Source organism: Gavialis gangeticus, unplaced genomic scaffold (assembly GCF_001723915.1).
Source record: "Gavialis gangeticus isolate Ggan-Ray unplaced genomic scaffold, GavGan_comp1, whole genome shotgun sequence".
Lineage (NCBI taxonomy): Eukaryota > Metazoa > Chordata > Crocodylia > Gavialidae > Gavialis > Gavialis gangeticus.
In genome coordinates, this window is record NW_017729004.1 from 17,176,054 (window position 1) to 17,197,491 (window position 21,438).

The 21,438-nt window shown below is 43.6% G+C and overlaps 1 protein-coding gene and 1 long non-coding RNA gene across 2 annotated transcripts in view; both read left to right on the forward strand.

Annotated features, from left to right (window-relative positions):
- Window positions 1-12,436, forward strand: part of LOC109291230 — a 25,116-nt gene extending 12,680 nt beyond the window's left edge. The window contains exons 2-3 of the long non-coding RNA XR_002095778.1: window positions 7,793-7,798; window positions 12,425-12,436. This is a non-coding gene — a long non-coding RNA (uncharacterized LOC109291230). The remainder of the gene's footprint in view (window positions 1-7,792; window positions 7,799-12,424) is intronic.
- DPP6 (dipeptidyl peptidase like 6) overlaps window positions 1-21,438 on the forward strand; it is a 982,502-nt gene that overhangs the window by 449,687 nt on the left and 511,377 nt on the right. The gene's annotated exons all lie outside the window — the stretch shown is intronic.

A 21,438-nucleotide genomic window follows, 5' to 3' on the forward strand; every position in this document is an offset into this window, starting at 1 on the left:
GCTGGAACCAACTTCCAAGGGAAGTGGTGCTGGCCCCTACCCTGGGGGTCTTTAAGAAGAGGCTGGATGCCTACCTGGCTGGACTCGTTTGAGTCCCGTTTCTCTTTTTGGGGTTTTTTGTTGTTCTCCCGCCCTGGCGGGGGGTCGGGCTAGAAGATCTACTAGGTCCCTTCCGACCCTTAATCTATGAAATCTATGAAATCATTCAATCCATGAGTACATCGTGCTTTGAAAATGTTTAAGCTTCACAGCATCCATGCCAGGTGGTTGGGGCCCCTCTGAAGTGCCAAGAGGCAGCTATATAGCAGATTATGCCAGATTATGAAGACAGCATGAAGTCCAGGCCTGTATTTTTGCAGGGTCTCTGCTATAGGTTTATGCTGTGGCACAGCTTTGCCACTGGTGGAATGAGGATGCCCATATTTATTTACCCACCTTCCTCGCAAGGAAGTTTGTCAGGATTATTTAGTTAAACTGTGTGGAGCACCGCTGTGACTGTGCAGGATGCTGCTTTCCATTGGAAATTGCAAGCTGAGTGTACGTGGATCAAATGTAATCGCTTACAGTGACACTTGACCCAGCACCTGCTCACAGTCGACACTGGAGTCGCTACACAGGGTCCTCTCCTACCAGGTAGACATGCAAGGTTGCCATCAGACCAAAGTCTGTGGGATCTGTGGCAGGGCCCTGATGCCTCGGGGAACCCAGATGAGTTCCTATAAATGAGGTGACCTGCACAGGAGTTTTATTCTCTCAAAAGATTCAGTGAAATATAGGATTCTGTCAAAACATGGATGCATGGATGGTTGTGTTTGGAAGATGGACCAGGGCTGCCAGTATTTGCATGCAGCAGGATGGAGAGAATTAGCTGAGTGTGAGGACTGGGATAGTTCATGGAGAAAGGAGTAGATCTCTGCATCTCCATTACCTTGTATCAGTCAGATACAGGAGTGCAACAGATGTGTAATGCACCACCATCATATCATTGGGAAACTTTCTGCACGTGCTTAGTAAGCATCCACACAAGGTTCAGACAATCAGGGGCTAAATATTTCATGTAACAATAGGAAAATGAGACAGATTGAGGTACTTATTTAGGGAGAGTTAAGCTGAGTTTGCAGGGGAAATGATCATCGAAAGCACATTACACAGGAGAAGGAGGAAGAGTTTATGATGATTGCAATAGTAATAAAAGCAACCTGAGACCTAAGTGTTTTTATCTTAATATACTCTTAAAGCCTATTTTCTCAAATCGGCCACTCTGACAGCAAACAATTGTGGATTTTACTCTTTATAAATACAGTCAACATGAAAATAAAGGTAAATTTTATACACAGATTCACAGTGCATTGATAAAAGTAGTTCTTAACTGCTGCTGTGCTTGAAATTGGAGAGATAATAAGCCTTCAGCTGAAGCAATTAGTCTGCAGTTTTTGACTCCATTACCTTCACTTATGTCTGTAGCTGAATAGTTACACTAAGATATTTAAAGCTTAGTTGCGGTATATTATTGTCAAAAGTGAATTTGCAACTTAAAAGTTGATTTAGTGTTAATTTAGCTCAGCAGAGATACAGTTTTAAATATGGAGCTGCCTGGTGGTGAATGTATATAGTTTTATATTATGCAGAATGCATTTGGTATCTTTAATTTAGCATAATCATACACTGTGACCAGCCTCTCAACTCTTCCTGTGTAGAGTCTAAAGGGGTCTGATACTTGATCTCCATAGGGTTGTAAGATTTAATTAGTATACATTAAGTGACATAATGAGGCCTCAGTATGTTGACAACCTTACGGTTTTGCCTTCCCATTTTTGTGGTCAAAAGCAACTAGATTATCCTCAAATGCATATGCAGCATTTTGTAGCTACTGGTGGAGAGAAGCTGAAGGATACAAAGGGGAAAAAAACTCATTGGAATTTAGCCCTTATTAAATGAGAGAAGACTAAAGCCGTTTTTACTAACTCTGCAAAACAGACCTAGTGCTTGAGTGATGTAGTAAGAAGGCAAGAACTTTGGAACTGTTATTGTTCTTGCAGACTTTGGTAATAAGTACCAGAGAAGTGCTTAAAATTCAGAAATGTAATGAAACTTTTGATCTCTGCATGCTTAAACTTCAGTTTCTATAGATGTCATGGCACTGAGTGCAATGGGAACTGATTGCTCATCATCATATTGGAAATATGTGCCTGGCTCATGTTACTTTCTTTTTTTCACTCAGATTCTGGTATTCACCATTTATGATGGTTCCAGTGGAACCTACCAGTATACAACATCCTCTTCTTCTTTTTCTAATATGTATTTTTAATATTGCAGTATGTGTGAAACAAAACATCAGCATATTGGCATTTTGTAGAATGTTGATTCACTGAATGTAACAACTCCCTGAGATTAATCTTGGGGAATTTAATCTGCACAGGATTCAGCTGCATTAAATCAGATTCCTTTTCCTCGTAAGGTGTAATACACGGTTTTACATGGATTGTATTGATGCTTGGCTTTGCAGTTGCAGTTTCACTATAATTAGAAGTTTTATTACCCCACACTCAGAGTTAAAACAGCCAGATAAAACAAAGAAGAGCTGTGAATACACAGGGCAGCAAAATCCAAGCAGAAATTGATTTGAAATAGCCCTGTAAAGTACTTAGCACATAAGGCTTGTCCATTAGTAAAATGTGTATTGATTAGTGACCCTTTTGACTTCCCTTGTTGGGAAGGATGAAGATTTTTTTTTTTTCAGTTCTTTAGTGTTTAAATTCTCAGCCATCATTCGCATAGTCTGGCCTCCAGTACTGTTTATCCACCAGTTTTGTAAAAGTCATATTTTTAACTCTAGCATCGTTATGCGCCTATATATGTGCTCTGACAAAGGATGCATTGGAGCAGACTCGATTAATCAATTAGTTGAGTCTGCTGGAGCGTTCTAATTAAAAACGCTCCAGCGTGCTGCAGCGTCACGTGTATTCAGTGCCCCGCATTTCAGAATGACAGCAGGGCTGCTTTAACTAAAACTTGGTGAACAAGCTTTAGTTAAAGTGCCCCATGCGGCCATTCTGAAGTACAGGACACTGAATACACATGACGCTGGGGCTTTTTAATTAGAGTGGCTGCCCGGGAGCAGAAAGGCTTTTTTAGCCCACATTGAAGTTTGTATCCCTGTACCACAAAGAAGCCTCACATTTTTTGTGCTGAACTGCCCTCCCCATCACATCCCCCCCCACCCTCCAACAGACCACTCTTCTCTCAGTTGCATTCATCCGCTAACTCCATGCACCAGATGCCAGTGAGAGGCTGTGCCCTGTACTGAATGAAGTCTGTTCCCATTACCTTGTTGTGGTCTTGCTAGTATCCCAAAGTCCCTTACCTCAGTTGATAATGGGGAGATCTGTTTTCCACAGATGTGCTATTCTCCCAAATCACTGCACATGTCAGTGCTTCTTGATCAAAGAGGGGACTTGACTGGAAGAGGAGCAGTCTGTGTCGGGTACATTGTTTTCCCATGCAAAACATAGATCCACACACCTGCCAGATGTTCCAGACAGAAGTGATAACTAAAGAGCAAAAAGGTGTCAGAATAGCTTAACAGTCCCCAGATAGTCCACTTCATTGGGAGGAATGTCCTTGTAGCTGTATATTAGACCTTCTCCAGATTTCAGCCCCACGTCTTCACTGCAGAGTTAAAGAGGCAATAGATTATAACGCATGCCAGCTATGCTTGTTGAAAACACAGAGAGCTTTGGGAAAGCGCAGAAATTTTGACAATGTCTAGAAAAGAAATTAACCTCAGGAAAGATGCAAAGCCTTTTGAAATCAATGGTCAAATTTCATGGAGATTTGGACCAGGCCCCTAAGTAAGCTTTCACTTATACAAATAAGTGCTTTTGAAGCAAAATTGTCACCACAAATCTCTGGGAACAAGGGAGCTTATTATCAGCACTCTTCCTCAGCCTTGTTTCATTTCAGTTTGGGGCTTCAGTGCTGTGTTCTGGATATTGAATGTTTTTTTTTTTTCTCTATATGGCATTTTCTCTCCTTGGAATTAAAATGTTTCCTATCCAAGTGATGAAACAATTTCTCCTTCCTCTTCCCTCAGTTTCCCATCCAAAGAATGTACCCTACTATTATCAGAGAGCCCTTTTTGCTTGACCAAGGACAGTATCAACCTTCACTCATCCTGTTGTGTAGGGTTGTCTTCTTTGTTTTACTGAAAAAGTTAAATAAGATGTATTTAATCTGCAGATTGAAACTGAAAAAGTGAACTGCGGAAGGGTAAGGAATGGGTTTCTCCCTTCTTGTCAGCCATCTGTCATATCATTAACCTGCTAGGAGTACTGCCGTCAACAGAAATAAATGCCGTATCTGTCATCTGGCAGATTCTTCTTTGCTTTTCCACTAGGTGAACTCTGTTGGAGACTGGGCTGAATAAAGAGCGCAGGATCAGGACTGTGAAGCAAATTAATTTCCTATACATCTAAGCATCTTTCCAGTTACTTGTAATGCCCTAGTCATGTACTTTTTTGATCTCCTATACAAAGAAGTTAACATTCAAGTGTTTCCTCCCAGGAAGGCAAAAACTTTCTATGCCTTCCAGGAGCTCCAGAATGACTGATCCTGCCACTGGCTATGCACATCTACCCATATGGAGTCATTAGTAGGACTCATGCCAGTGTTTATAGGGCTAGGTCTAGATTTGGACTCTCCAGCACTCATCTCTTTAAGATTAGAAGCCTCCGAATTTTTTCAGTCATCAGGTTTTTTTGCTGAAAATGCCAGTTCATCGACAGTCAAAAGCTCTTTCTAAAACCAGAATAGTTTTCAATGCATCGTCTGACTCTAAAAGCATTTTTTGAGGAAAATGTTGGCAAATTTTGTAACCTGGAAGGGCAGCTGGATGCCAGATTTTTTCAACATCCCATGTGAAAATGTTTAGAATAGATGGGGAGTTTTCATTTCAAAGCTTGTGGAAAAATGGACTTTTTTGGGGGGGGAAAAAAAAGATCTGAGTTGAAAATCATTCCTGATTCACTTGGACAGAAGCCCTGCGCTCTGTGATATATATGCTAGAATAATGCTATAATGCTGCTATAATCTATGTATAAGAAAATGGCTGCCTGTGCAGGAAACGCCTTGCGCATGGAGTTAGCGGATGAATGCAACAGAACTCAACAGGCGCACGTTTCCCCAGCACTCTCATTCTCTGGGTGACCGGGTACATCAATACTTCCATGACACCATAAGTTGCATTTTTTTTTTTCTGCTCCATTCTTATTCAGTGTCTTATGCTAGGTCCATCATAGGTGTATGCTGCAAGCTTCTGGAGAGACGGCCTCTAAAATTCGGAAAGCCATTTCTTCTCATTCCCTCTCTTCCCTCCCGCCTTTGTTCAGTACACACTTTGGATCAGTGAAAGAGAAACTTGGCAGAAAGGAATTTGTTTCAAGGCCGGGATCAAACACTGTTTGCGTGTTTCCGTGTGGTCAGCCACTCGTCAGGAGCAATGCATGACTTTTTTTATTTTTATTGCTGGAATTGCTGATAAAACGAGAGATGACAGGTGCTCTGAGAAGGCTGAATTTAGGTGACACCAGGATGTTCATATTTCATTACTTTTCATTGACTTGACAGCTTCCATGGAGTTTCTTTCCATTGTACAAGCCTTCAATTACCAAATGAAGATTAGTACATGGCCTCAAGCCAGAAGGCTATCAAGTAGGAGGGGTTTTTTGTTTTTTTTTTAGTATTCTTCCCCAGGCTGGACAATATAACTGACTCAGGAAAAAATCAAGCTCAATTAGAGCTTCTTGGAGAATAATCGTGTTGGCAGAATGAAAAAGCGATGACCTAGAGCTGTCTGCAAAATAAGCAGCCAGTGGAGGCCTGTGATTACTGGGCTTATGCCCTGTTGCAGTACTTCGAGGCACCAATACTGGGAAACCGGTTGCCCACTCATATTTCTCTGCAAATAAGGGTAGGGAAAAGAGCCAAAAAGTGTGCCAGCTCCAACAGTTTAAAAAGCAAGCGAAGCCTCATTACATCATGCGATTGGCAAAAATGCTCATAAAGGGTTTTTTTTTTAAAGTTCGGGGTTCTGATTTTAAGTATGAAATCTCTACTCCTCACTTGTCAGAGCTGTAGCTTTAAGGAAAGCACTAAATAATGGAGGAGTTAGAGAAGCTGCAGCCCGGCTCCCTGACCTCCCTCTTCTCCCCGGAGCAAAGGCGGCTGCTTTGCAGTATGGAGGCCATGTGCTGCCTTGCCGCTCTTGCTGTCTATAATGGCTGGTGGCATTGCCGCTCTTGCTGTCTATAATGGCTGGTGGCATTGCCGCTCTTGCTGTCTATAATGGTCCATTGTCTCAGGGGTGCAGCAGCGAGTGAACAATGTGCAGAGGATGGGATTGGTACGAGTTGAGTCTCATTCACTCTTTTCACCACGCATCCTAGTGGCTGCTCTGCCTTGTCTTCCTTTTGCTCAGCTGGTGCCCTGGACTTTGGCTGGAAGTTGAATTTCTAGGACTGTTCAACATTTATCAAACACATCTGGGGGAGGGGGGAAAAAAAGCTTGCCCCCAGCTCTGTCTGTGAAATGCTGTTGAAGTATATGGTTCTGTTTGTCTCATGGTAAATGGAAGTGCAAATCTGAATGACCTTACTGGACATCCTACATTTTTAAAAAACCCCTGCAGAAGTGTATTTAGATAGCTGGGTTTTGGCATGAGTGGACCAATTAACTCAAAAAGCCAGGAAATATCAAATAGCTGTGGGAAATGTTGAAGGTAACAGATGAGAGGAAGCTGCCTGCAGAATCTTGATTCCATGCAATAAATTATCGCCAGCAAATTGAACTGCTGCCCATTTTTCAGCAATATTAGAGAGCTGGAAATGATGCATATTTTGGCCAGGCAGTCATCCACTATCTCATCTTGACATGCAAGTGATAGCAGAATGAGATAAAGCTCTAATTAGCTATTATTTTAATGTAACCTTTACTAACATATTACAGGCCTGACATTTGAGCCCCACCTTGCAGTGTTCACTTAAATGCAGTCTGTTTTATATGCAATAAAACTTCAGGAAAATCGTGCACAATTATTCAGGGGGGTTTTCAGAAGCGTGTGACAGAATTAGGTGGTCAGGTCTTACTGAAATCTGCAGCCGCCAATATTTTACCTTATTGCACTGCACACATGGTGAGTAATATTACAGGGAGAAATTCTTGAGTCATGTGATAAATTGTTGAACACCCCGTGACTTCTGCTGAACTCACTGGGGGCTTTTGAATGCTTAGCCCTCTTCAAAGTCAAGCCATTTATTTTAGGTTCTTAAATATAGGCTTGGGAGCCTCTCTGTCCTTGCATATAAAGCAGGATGGATTTTTATTAGCCTTCTGGTGTATTGGGGGTTTTTTCTTCTTTTTTTAAATGCACTAAATATTTTAATTTTAAAATAACTTCAAACGAAAACTGAATTGCTACCTCATACAATCTAGTCATATTAAGGGATTTAAAGTGAAATAGAGGGTAATATTAGGACCGATAATAATAAGACAAAAGTAACCGTATCCCAAATATCAGAGTACAAGGTAGTATTTTTAAGGTTTTATCTTTTTCTTTGAACCCAACAAGTAATTATGGGGCTGCATTGCCACAGAAGTGATAGAATGTGCATAAGGTTTTGGAAAAATGATCATATGGCAGATGCTAACAACATTTAAATGTAAGCTTTTGTAATAGGTCTGCTACTGTAATATAGTCCCCATAGAGACAAGTGTGGTATTAAACCAACTGTGCCAGCAAGATGTAAATAGTTGGAAAATAATACGTATTTACTTCATGAGTGCTTTGTATCTTCAAATCACTTTAAAAGGCAAACCTAATATTTCTTCTGATATGCCAGTGAGGTAGATGGTATTATTGCCACTTGGCAGATGGGAAACCTGAGACATGGGTGCTATGACTTGTTCCAAGGGACTATTGTGATCATCTTGTCTGACCCCCAGGCCAGGGCGAAAAAACCTGTACTTTCTGGCTCCTGCTGTCATGCTCCAGACTACATGACCTTTTACTCACAAAATTGTAGCAACTCAGTCGCTTAAAGTTCATCATCTATGAATTAGAAGACAGTGCGCCAAGTCACTTGATGCTTTGGAAAACATCCATTTGGTGCTTTGGAAAATGTTACCAATAATATTTATTCTTTTATTCACATTTCTGCTATTCTGGGTATGAGTGCCTATTCCAATGTCTGAAAACCTATGTTTGCACCTTTGGGGGACATGACAACCACTTGGTGTAAATTATTATAGAGTCCAAGGGTCCCAATCCAGAGGAGGCTTCTCTTCTGCTTGGTCTAGAGCAGGATAGCTACTGCCTTTGAAATGTGTCTCCACAGTGTTTGTGTTGGTGAAGTTTCATTAATTGCCCTAATAACCACATTTTCTGTGCTGTTTGAGAGAATCCAGGGACAACATGTGAAGGCCTCTGTGGTGGCAGAAGAAAACAAGGGTTTATAGGTCCCGTCACTCAGAGGCACTTGTATGCCAACCACTACCATTTTACCTTTAACGTTTTAACCTCCAAATATTTATGAGTCAGGAATGAGGATTTGTAGATTATAAAAATCCAAAGGAACTACTGTGATCGTCTGACCTGACCTCCTGCATAACATCTATCTTTCTTGATTTGGTTCTCCTTTCCCATTTTAGCGATGGGGAACTGAGGCATGGAGACTCTAAACAAATTGCATAGGGTAGCAGAAGTCTAGGTACGGAATTGAACTTTGGTCTCCTAAAATCTAGACAAGCGTCTTCACCACTGAAGCATGTTTCTTCCCACTCAAGTGGGTTTCTCACTCTCTGACTTGATTATGGTCATGCCATGCCAGGATCTACGCCTGTTCCCAGTGCCCTTTGGGAAGCTATTAATGGCACTGGGGTGCCACCTATTGGGAAGCGGAGTGCGACATGAGTAAACTGAAGCCATCTCCTTTTAGCACTCCTAGTGGTTAGATGGTCCCCAGGAAAAGGAGACATTAGCATGCTTTCAAAAAAGCCCAGGTTGAACTCCTCAGGCACGTCCAGCCGAGAACATAGGTGGCTCCACCAAATGCATGTGGCGCATGTGAAAGGTTCTCTCTGGAGCCAAAATGAGATACTGAGAAATCCCATTATCTAAAAAAAAAAAATGCTAAAAAAAAAAGCGGGCTGGTACACATGGCTGCAGCATGCATCACCTGAAACCAGAGCCTGGCCAGCCAGAGCCATACTTCAGCTGCCAGGCAGGTTTCACGCATCCAGATCACCCAGGAGGCCCCCAGGATCCAAGTAAGGCTGCTGAAGCCAGTCCAGGTGCTGGCGCCAGCCTCCTCTATGCCAACCAGGGCAATTTGCCATGCACCAGAGTGCACATGCAGGGGCATTCCCCAGGGACAAGTAGCAGCAGCGCAGCTATGTCCCACTGCTGTTTGTCCCTGGGGAAAAGCATGTGCCCACTTGTCTGGATGTGTCCTTGGCTTTTATAGCCCAGTAAGACACTCCCTTCTTGAGTAATGTATTAGCTTTAGCCTGGGGGCCATTCTAGGCCAGGGGAAAGTGCGTAGGCTGGGGGAGGGAATACCTCGCATTGAAAATAGAGTAACGAAAATAAATCTGATGCAGCGTAAGTCCCTTAGTTCCACCAGAAAACCAGCATTTCAGTCTCAGTTTCTTTCTGTTATCTCTGGCAATAGTGCCAACACAATTAAAGGCAATCTCTGCTTTGAAATATTCTGAGTGGGATCTCCTCCCCGGCTCTGGAAACAGCAGCCCTGTAAGGTTGGCTAGACATAGCCTGTTTGCCATCAGAGCGGCTGCTACATTTTCTAGTAGAGGAGTATTCTGGCACTGGGAAGCTTGCGATAAACGTTGCTTTCAGGAAATACTTCCCAATTTAGGGCACTTGTTCCTTTTCTTTTAGCTAATGATTGCAAATGACTCTTCCCTTGGCTTAAGAGTCCAGTTTTTAACATATTTACCAGACCTGCTCTCATGGTGGTTTAAGGAACCCGTGCTCTTCCTCAGCGAGCCCTGTTGAAAGCTGTTCAAAATCTTTTCTCATTTCTTAATTGGACTTGTTTACTCTTAGACAATTGCCTGCTTTCTTCCTCCTCCCCCCCTCCAAAATAAAAGACAGCAGTTAAGGTTATAAACTCCAAATCCATTAAGAATCTGTGTAGCTTTCAGAAAATTGAGCATTAAAAATATCCAGGTTTGAATTTAAGGATTAAAAATAAGAATTAGTAATATAGGTGGGCTTAAATTTGGCACTTGATTTTTCTTTTAATGCCCCTGTTGTGTGTAATGTTCAGTACAGGTGAGATTTTTCAAAAGCACTCAGAAGTGGCCGAACTCTGTCCTAAAGTTAATGAGATTTTATGTCTGGCTTTGGTGGGGAGAAAGGTGGCCCACAGCTGAGTGCTTTTAAGAAGACACACTATGATTAGCGCTGAAAATTCTCTGTTAAAAGCACTGGCAGAAAACGATGCACTTTACTTCGATGCATGAACTCTGCAAAGGACTTGTTATTCCTAAGGGCTGTTAGCTTTCTCTATTAAAAACAGCCTCAAATGTAATCTGCTAAAATTAGTTGGCAGCGCTGTTTGCTAGCGCATAATGTGAGCGCACGCAAGTTCTCTTATTAACCTTGAATGCAGACTTTCGGTGACCCGACTACGAATATCAGCAACCTTGAAGTTGCATCACGTGTATTGTTTGGCATGCACAGGTGCGGTATTTAAATGACCTAGGGTAATGTTTTGCTATTGCTCATAGTACCTGCAAGCCTCCAAGATATAGAAGCCTTATTGTCCTGTACATCCATCAGTCTGAAGAACTTAGAATTTAAATAGGCAAGAAATAAGTGAAAGAAGTTATTCTTAGTCCTCTCTGACAGATGGAAAGCTATATGGTTATAATCAAGCCCTCTGTTTCCTACAGGCCGTGGTTGAATTCATTCTGTACCTACCTAAGCTTACACAAAGTTCTGCTGGCAGAGATAGGGATTGAACCCACATCCTGAGTCCCAGACCAGTATCTTAACCTCAAGAATATAATTCTTCCTCCTGTTGAAGTATAGTTGACATCTGCTGATAAGGAACAGTGGTGCCCTAGTGCTAATGTCGCTCCTAAGTAGCTGATGCTGTTAGAGCAAGTGTTGCCTGAATACGTGATAGGGAAAATGTTTCCATAGGGAAATGTTGCCAATGCTCAGCTAGGTATTGCTGCAAACAGGCATCAGTTCTATATGCAGCTCTGTCTTCTGCATCTTGTTAGGGGTTTTCCAAATCTTACAGTCATGACCTATCTGTGACAACAGGAGGAGAGCAGCACAGCCTGCTGTAGGCAAAAGGTACCAGGTTGAATGCCTGGGGGGGCTGTGGGGGCCCTACTAGGCTAAGATAGCCATTGTGCAGGTAAGAGGAGAGGCCCAGGGATTAGCCTCTGCTTGGAGCCCCATAAATGCTAGCCCAAGATAGCAAAGAAAAAAGGGTTCCCTTCCCCTACCAAAGAGACGCGTTCTTTGCCCATCTCACTTCTTTTTCCTCATTGCACATGAAAGTTTTAAATCAGAAGTATAATCACGTTCGACACAACAAATGCTGCACATGAAGGAAAATGTCACCAAAATATTTCACTTCATGCACGGATTCTTTAATGCTGCCATGCAAATATTTTAAATGCTAAGAGACAAACTATGGTAACTGATATGATTTGTTGTGCCATACAAGTGAAAACAGTTATCCTGAATATGTGTTACAGTGGCAAGCAAGACTGTTCCTCCAGGGAGAGCTCTCCTTTACAGCTTGCAAAATCCAATTAATTTAACAATTAATTCAAATAATCTAACAGTTAATAGGAGGAGGGCCGGTGCCAGCCCCAGAAAACTATCTGGTTTATCAATCTAAATTCATGTTTTGGAAAGTGTGTGTCAGCTCTTTCTTTCATGGAAGCAGTATTTCTCGTTCATGGTTATTTTTTCCCCTCTCCATTGGTCCACAGTTTCATACCTGCCATGTTGACTTGGGATGTCCAAAAATCATCCCGTTGATTTGTACAAAAGTAAATAGCTGCTGCTTCGTAGCCAGCAAGGTGGAACTCCATTTCTCTTATTATTGTTATTCAGACCATGGTAGTTTCTATTAGCATTAATCATGGATCAAAACCAATTGTCCAAGGTACTAGACAAGCATTTCTGCCCCAAAGAACTTAAGTTGTAAGCCTAAGGTAAGAGAGAACTGGTTGACGCAGAGATAGAGGAGCAAGAGGAAACACTATGATGATGATGAGAGAATAAGACCAAGGTAGTGGGAGATGGGCCTCTTTCCTTCCGGGAATGGGAAACGGGATAACTGATGTCTGAGGGTAATGGTTCCCAATTTAAGGACTGCAGTCCCAAATGGGGTCATGATAATTAGAAGTAGGATCACAAGCTCCATGGAAATTCATTTGTAAAGTTGTGATCTCATGGAAAGCGGGGTCATGAGCCCGAACAGTGGGAGCCACTGTCTTAAAATGCTGTAAGAAAAGAACTAGGTGCTCCCATCTGAAATTAAGTGCAGGCGGCTTTTTTGGGAAGACAGCCAAGAGTCTATCCCTGAAAAAGACACAAACATTTAGTACTGGAACTCCTTCCACCACTTTTGGCTCAGGAGAGAAGTCCAGAATACAACTCAAAAAGATGTATAGTATAATTTAGACAGCAGATGCTCTACAAACCTTCATGCATGCAGTGGCTAAGGCATCTTAATTCACAAAGTAACTCAAAACATCTGTTTCCATTGTCTTCCTCTCGAAGTTTACAGCTCTTTTCTCTATTTCATGTGCTTCCATTTTTTGCCATTTCTAGAGGGAAGAACTTGCTCTTCTTAACACGTTTTCTTCTATAAGGTTCTTACACTGTCCTTTTTCCCATATAGAGCACCAACAAGTCCTAGTCAAAGAAACAGTCCACAAGACCTTCGCATTTTTAATATTAAATGTAACATGAGTTCAACCACAGCTTTGAGAAAGTTGAGAGTTGGATTCTGACCTCGTGTATGCGGTTATGTATCACTGTGTATCTTGCAAAATCAGTCAATGGCCATGTGGGCTTGAGAGCAGTAGCTGATTTCACATCATGTCCATTGATGCATGGCCATGTGTGAAAGGGAGGTCAAGCTTCCTGTCTTTGTTATTTGGCTTTTTGAAATTGTAGTCACTCATCAACCATGTATAAATGGTTATTTCTGCAAAGAGCAAGATTTGCCACAATGTATGACCAAATTCTGTGCTTCAGTGAATGCCTACAGTTCTCGCTGGCCTCTGTAAACTCCCTGTATACCTGGAAGGATAATCCACCCCTTTATTTCAAAATATCTTTCTCAAATGTTTGACTTAGTAGGATGTAGAGTGAAAACCCTGTTTTTTTTCATCGCAACAGATTTTTGTAAAATAATGTGAATGAGGTTTCCACAGTAAGTTGAATTGTTGTGCTGTATTGCAAGGATCCATTTACTAGTTAAAGAAAGTATTGCAATATTTTGATGCACTTGATCACTTTCCACTGACACTTGGGGCGAGATGGGAGTTTACTCTCAGCACAGACCAGCACCATCCCAGAAGGCAACCTGGGAAAAAGTGACGTGCTTTGACCCAGGGGGAAGTGGCTTGGTGCAGGCTACATCCTTTCTTGGACTGTCCCTCCTCTGCAGCCAGTGCATTGAGAGGTCTGGAGTTGGCCCAAACCTCCATTCACTTGTTGTTTAGAGTGACCTTGCTCCATTTGTGCAGCTGGGTAAAATAGGGACATTGATTAGCCCATGAGTGGCAAACTGACCTGGCTCCCTGGGTCCAATCCATACTGCAGGACTCTCTGGGGGGCAGATCTGGACTGCAGGGCTCCTCAGGACCTGGATCCCGGCCCATCTCCAGCGGTAGCAGCAGAGTGAACAGTAGCGGGGAGTGTCAGGGGTTAATGACATTGCTTGCCAGTACGCAGGGCTCTATACCCCAGTAGCGGGTCCCATCCTTTGCTGGTGGGCCCCATCCTTATTTGCCCTCCCCTAGATTCCCAGCCCTTCAAGGAACCTCACGAGCCAGATGAACCAGCTTTGTGGTCCTTACGTTTAACACTCCTGTTTTGGCCCATACTGAATTAAAAATGGGGCCATCAATGGGGCTGCTTACTAAGGTGAACAGGTGTGGCCTGCTGTCCACATGAATTAGCATAAACTCTCCAGCTGTACCCTCTTTGAAGAATGACAACAAAGCCCTTAATCAAATCAGTATAAAACACAAACCAAGTTTTATTCATGGGAATGATCATGATTAAATGATGAGAAAGAAATCACAATGTGACCGGTACATGCATGTCAAGCCTCATCAGAGGTCTGGATTCTTTAGAAAAAATCTATTGAGGCTAGCGTTATTTGCAGCCCCTAAACCCTGCTGCTTGAATCACTGTTATTCCTTTGGTTGTATTGATTTCTTTAGTGACTCTTGGTAACTTTCCCAGTTACTTGCTGTGCTCACTAAAGCCGCCTGTTGTTTGTCTTCTATGAAAACTTTCAGATCCATGATATTTCTGAACAATTTCATTTTTCAGCAGACTGTTCCAGATGGCATTTTAGCAATTTTTTAGCTAAGATCTAAATTGTTTTTCTTCGGAAACCCAAATTGTTCTGAGATGCAGTGTCTCAGAAAGTACTGTAGGAGTGAGCAATAAAAAAAGTGGATTCTAATCTTCATTGGCAAAGAGCTGCATGCATTGGCTTGAAGTGCTGTGACACTGTTCTGCACCGTTCTGGGTTTGTATTGTTTCCCTGACCTGTCCCTCCTGGTCTTGTCCTCAGCCCTGACTGCCATTCAGAGCAAAGTAAGCAGCACAATTTTTCTAATGCTGCTGCAGACATCTCCTAATTGAGACCTTCAAGCTCAAGTTTCCTTGAAACCATAATCTGATTTATACTGGCTGCTTAATAAAGCCCAAATTGTGCAACATGCACATGGCCCTGACTGAGAACAGTGTGGACCTGGACTGCCCCAGTGTCAGCATCAGGATGCTCCCCCAGCACAGCTTGGCCAATACATAGCTGTGTGTTAAGCTTTTTTCCTTTTCCCCTGGAGTGTTTTATGCTTTGGGGAGCAGTAGGATAGAGTGATCTCCACTCTCTGGAGAGCACAGGGCCCATAATTATGATTGGCCTCTGTGTAGAACTAGGGCACTCAACCCACAGCCCACAGAGCCACGGCATCTGGCCTGCGGGCTTGCCAAAGGTCAGGAAATTTGGCACTGGGGGAACAGTGACAACCAGTACTGCCACCCCTCCCTTGCTGCCAAATTCCCAGGCCCCACTCTAGATTGGTGCCCTGCCCCAGCCACTGCCACGTGGCAGATTCCCCCACCCACCCTCACATGGTCGAATCGGGCAGGCTGTCTCCCCCTTCCCCTTGTGGCCAGAACCACCCCCAGGTTGTTGCCGCACCCCCTGCACCAAATCGGGTCCACCCATCAGATCCAGCCTGTGGATTCATCCATACCTGTCGCTGCCCATTCAGCCCATGGGATGAAAAGGTTGGGTACCACTGGTACGGTATAACCGCATAAATCCGGCATGCTCGGGACTGAGCACCTGCTGGAAATTTGAAAATTCTGGATTTTTGAAACCGAAGCAGTGGCCGGACACAGGGCGGGGCATGGGGTAGCGGTGGCTGGTCCTGGCGCAGCGGTCAAACACGGAGCGGCAGCGTGAGGTGGTGGATGGCGGTGGCAGCCTCCGCATGCAAGCTTCCCCCTCTGCTGCTCCGGGGCCGGCCGCCGCTACTCCCTGATGTGCCAGATTTTCGAGAATTCCAGATTCTTGATATTATGAGGTTGTACTGTACAGGGAATGCAGGAATCTCTAAGGCATTTTCTTATGCATGTTTATCGGGGGATATTCCCCATCTAGCTGTAAGGATTTACGTTTTAAGGTCCAACTCCGATCCTAGATATGCTGTAGAAAGTGCTCTGTATGGTGAAAAACCTGACCTGGGCTGCGTTGTGCCTGGCTTTTAGTATGAACTATGTTGCCCACTTAAGTACATACGAGATCTTGGAACAGGAAGCTTGGTGTAATGCAATAAGGATTTGTGTCTGTTTAGTTTTCTTAATAATATCAGGAAACTTGCTGTCAGTTTTGACCTTTTTTCACTTCAGTCTTGACACACAAAGGTGATCGTACAGCTACTTGCTGAGTCTTGTGGGGTGTCTGTCGGCCCAGTGTGTCACTGTGCAATAGAAACCCATATCAAATAAAGCAGGAGTGGCACCTGTGCAACAAGTGACATGGGCAGTCTCTGCACCACAACGGGGAGGGCAGAAAGCAGAGCTGCAGCTTGGGCAGGGAGTACAGGGCAGAAAGCAGAAAGAGCAGGAGATTGGGCAGGGGCAGAGGATCAGAAATAAAGCATCAGCTGGGCTGGAAACCAATGCTGTATGAAACATGAAGGTTGCTGTAGATGTCAATACTACGAAGATGCTTTTATGTTCCCCTAACTCTTCTATCCCAAGCAATCGCAGATTTCTAATATAGTAGAATGGTGGTTTTAATTATGTTATATGGAAAGCACCCCCACTGCCTTTTTGGTATTTTTGGTTGGAGAAAGGCTAAGGGACATCACTCTGACAGAAACACACCCTCACAGAGGCATTCGGCAGTCAGAAGCAGTTCTTATCTACTGCTTTCTGTGAAAAGCTACAACCATCAAGGCACTGAACATGGCCTTAGTTTGGCCTTTGGATTCTGTCTCAGTTGTCTAAAGAGGGGATAGTAAGTCTTGGGCAGTGTCCACTCTTTCATACTCTTGCCTAGGTGTACATGTCAAAGATCTTGGTGACTAGACCTCTTATGTGTACAGTATGCCATGATCCAGATGAACAGTGTTTGCCTAGTACATGGATGGCAGTATGAAGGAAAAGAAAATTAACCATTCCTACTTTCTGACCAAGTGACTTGGAAATGCCCATTCCCATTATGCTTACATGCCATCCAGATGCCCGACTCCAGACTCCCACAGCAAGTTTTAGTCTCCCAGCTCAGCCAAGGTGTGTGCTTTGAAGGAGGGCAGAGAAAGCACTTCAAGAATGTCCTCAAGGCCAACTTAAAAAAATGCAATGTCTATGTCAACTTGTGGGAGACTATCACCCAGGACTGCCCCAAATGGAAGAAGTCTGCTGCAGGGATCTCAGTACTTTGAAACCTCATGGCAACTAACAGGAGACGGAAAAGCAGGAGCAGTAGAAACAGCGTGTCACAAACCAAGTCAAGAATCTAGTGCCGCCTACCCCACACAGAAATACGTGGCCAAGCTGCAGTAGTCTGTTGATCCCAGATAGGCCTCATCAGCCATCTTCGGACACACAGATAAGACAATCGTGGAAGACAATCATCCTCAGCTGAGGAGGACTGCTGAAGAAGGCATCCATTTAAACATGCCTACCCCACCAAGTCAAACCCAGCTGCCTGCTTACTTTTTTGAAGTAGCAGTGCCAGGTATAGCTAATGATGCTATTAATAGATATAATAGATTCTAGGATCGGAGGGAACCTATTAGATCATCGAGTCCGACCCCCTGCCCTGGGCAGAAAAAAATGCTGGGGTCAGATGACCCCAGCCAGGTGTTTGTCCAATCTCTTCTTAAATACCTCCAAGGAAGGGGACAGCACCACCTCCCTTGGAATCGTATTCATATTTTGGCAACCCTTACTGTGAAGAATTTTTTCCTGATGTCCAATCTCAATTTGCTTTCCTTCAGTTTATGGCTAGTTACCCCGATGGGTGCCCTGGTAAACATTGTAACTCCTATTTCCTGCTGCTCCCGCCCCTCGCAATGAGTTTGTAGATGGCCACAAGATCACCTTTCAGCCTTCTCTTGAGAAGGCTGAAGAGATTCAGGTCCCTTAATTGGCCCTCGTAGGGTTTTTCCTGTAGGCCTTTAACCAGATGTGTGGCCCTTCTCTGAACCCTTCCCAGGTTATCTACATCCCTCCTGAAGTGCGGTGCCCAAAACTGGACCCAATACTCCAGCTGCAGCCTAACCAGTGCCACATAGAGGGGAAGCATCACCTCCTTGGACCTGTTTGTGATGCACCTACTTATGCAAGAAAGAGTGAGGTTAGCTTTACTTACTGCTTTATCACATTGGTGACTCATGTTCATTTTGGAGTCGACTACAACTCCGAGGTCCTTCTCCACAGTTGTGCTACTTAGAGTGGTCCCTCCTGGGCTGCAGGAGTGTTAATGATTCTTCCTCCCAGGTGCAACACATGGCACGTATCTTTGTTAAACTGCATCCTATTCTGCTCTTCCCACTTCCCCAGTCTGTCCAAATCCACCTGGATTTGCTACCTCCCCTTATAGTTTGGTGTGGTCAGCAAACTTGGACAGGGTGTTTTCTACTCCCTCATCCAAGTCACTAATGAAGACATTGAACAGTACCAGTCCCAGGACAGCGCCTTGGGGGACTCCGCTGCCCACATTTCTCCAGGTAGAAACCAACCTGTCCACCACCACTCTCTGGGTGCGTCCCATAAGCCAATTTTCTACCCACCGGACTGTGTAATAATCTACATTGCAACTGTTTAGTTTATTTATAAGAAGTGGGTGTGAAACTGTGGCAAAGGCCTTTTTAAAATCTAAGTAAGTGACATCTACCTCTATTCCTTCATCCAAGCATTTTGTGACCCAGTCGTAAAAAGAAACCAGGTTAGCCAGGCAGGACCCGCCTGCTATGAACCTATGCTGGTTGCCCCTTAGCGTTATTTTACCCGCTGATCCCCCACAAATGTGAACCTTAACAATTTTCTCAAAGGTCTTGCCACGGATAGAGGTGAGGCTAACCAGCCTATAGTTACCTACTTCTTCCATCCTCCCCTTCTTGAAAATAGGGACCACATAGGTCCCAGAGGACTGGAAAAGGGCCAGTCCTGAGTGCCACGAGTGCTCAAACAGTCACGCCAGTGGTTTCACTATGACTCCAGCTAATTCCCTAAGTACCCTAGGATGAAGACCAGAAGGGCCTGTTGACTTAAATCAGAAAGCCTGTTGACTTAAGCCTGTTGATTTAATGGTGCTAGCAGAGTCGTCATTAAGTTAAATGATTTTTTGGTTGCCTACAGTGTATTAAAAGCACAAAAAAGCAATTAGATTCTCCCCCCCCCCCCAAGTAAAGTTTTTTTGATGGAAATATCTAATAACGTATGTAAATGGAAGAGACCTGGCATCCTGGTGATTTAATAATGGTATGCAAGGTTTCTCTGTTCTAAAGACCAAATATTAAAGGGAGTATTACCACTGACTTCAGGGAATTTAAAGTTTGGCCCTAGGTAACTAACTTGAAGCTAGGCTTAAATGGCTTTGTATATAACCATGCATAATCTCATAATCACTCAGTGGCTTTATGGAATGAGTTGATGCCTTCAATCCAGCTCCGAGGGGCATTGTAACAATATATACTTAGGGTTTCCTATGGAGGTCAATCCTTGTCATTTTAAATGCTGTAAAGTAGTGATCATAAATTAAGCTAATGCCCCGAACTGTAATTTTCCCACTAACCTAGGGGCTACCTGGGCATCACAGATATGTTTGAGTTCTCCTGCTTTGACATGCACCCAAATGGTACAAGGAGCTCTGAACACTGACGCTGTTAGCTGGCGGGGGGTATGCAGACTGTTCCTGGATGTGGGGCTGAAAGCACACGTTCTCTAAGTGTAAACTCGATGTTTGGCATCTCTCCTAACTGTGGGGACCCTTGATCTGATTGCCTAGGCCTTGAAACGAGTGGTGTATTCCCCAAATCTACCCAGTAGCTCTTGTGCATTCCCAGGCTTCACACCAAGGGTATGAACCCTCTTGGTTCTAGTTTAACTGTAAGGCAGTGTGTTATAGGGGTAGTAGGTAAAGCATGTGAGGTATGGACAGGCAGAAGATTTAGACTGATGTGATTAATAGCCTCTAACTGCTTTTATTCTGATTTTGCCTTTTGGGGTTGTGCAGGAAGGGAGAGGGGGTAGGAGGTGGGAAATCTTAGCACGTGCTCAAGGTCTCAGCAGCTTTATAAAAACCAGCCTGAATTAATGGAATTTGCCTTAAATGGCTTAATGACCTCCAGCTGGAGTAGTCTTTTTGTATGTGAGCATGTTTGAAAATGTTATATTAGCATTTGCTATGGTGGTGTTTTCTGTATAGGCTCAAACATGTAAACACTTTAAGGACTTGAGAAATCAAGAAATCCTGAAATAAGAGGGAACCACTTGAGCCTCATGCCTGCCAATTTTCGTTTTCCTCTATGTAATTTGCTTCCTTTCCTTCTCACTCCATCCATTTCCACAGTCTTTTATACCAGAGGCACATCTAACTCTTGGCATGAATTCAGTGATACTCTTTGGTCAGTGGCTGTTTTGAATACATTATCGCTTTTGAGTTTTGTATGAATTTAGCTTTTATGTATGTTCTTCTAACCAGAGAGAAGTTCTGCTTTTATCCTCCGTCTGATCCAGCTACATCCTGACGAACCATTTGCTACTGAAGTGAGAGTTTGGTCCCAGCTTTCAGATGAGTGTGCAGAAGCAAACAAGCCATTCAGATTACTTCTAAAATGTGCTTATCCTGTTGTGACTTGAGGCAACAAAACCCTGCTACGTAAAGGGATGTAGGTGTGGCTGTGCCGAAGGGTACCGCACACAACTTTTCAGCACTGAGAACTGGGAGTGGAATTTGCAAACATGAGTTAGGGCCTTGTGTGTCCTCTTCAGTGAACAGGGAGAGTTAAGGTATGGGTCAATGAACCATGCACAGTGAGATAGGGTAGGTGGGCAGTAAGTGGAGACATGGTAGCAGTTTGTCCAGCCACAGCTAGGTGTGGAGGGAAGGAATATGGATTGTTCACTTGCAAATTAGGTAGGTGCCCAGTCCTGTTTTGGGACATGTTCTTAAGTCAATAGTCACTGTCCTTAAGAGTTCAAAGTCCCAAGACCATGATATCCCAACTGACGGGGTGTGGCTTCTGCCCCTCTTGGGAGAGTGCCCCTGCGAAGAGACAATGGCAGGATCAGAGCAAGAAGACCCTCATCCTCATTCAGGCCATGAAGTTTCTTGTTCATATGAGCAAGACTTCAGGAGACCATGTGTAGGGCAATTAGCATGAAGACTGACATAATTAACTTCACCCAGAAGCCAGTATTTTTGCCGCAAGGAATTGTATTAATCCAATGAGACAGGCTGGGTGTGGTGGGGGTGCCTATTATGATTCTCTGTATATGTGCATGCTTCCCAGTTGCCATCAACTGCCACAATTCAAAAAGGATGTGGAGAAGCTTGAGAGGGGGCAGAGGAGAGTCATGTGCATGATCAGAGATCAGAAAAACAGACCTTATGATGAGAGGCT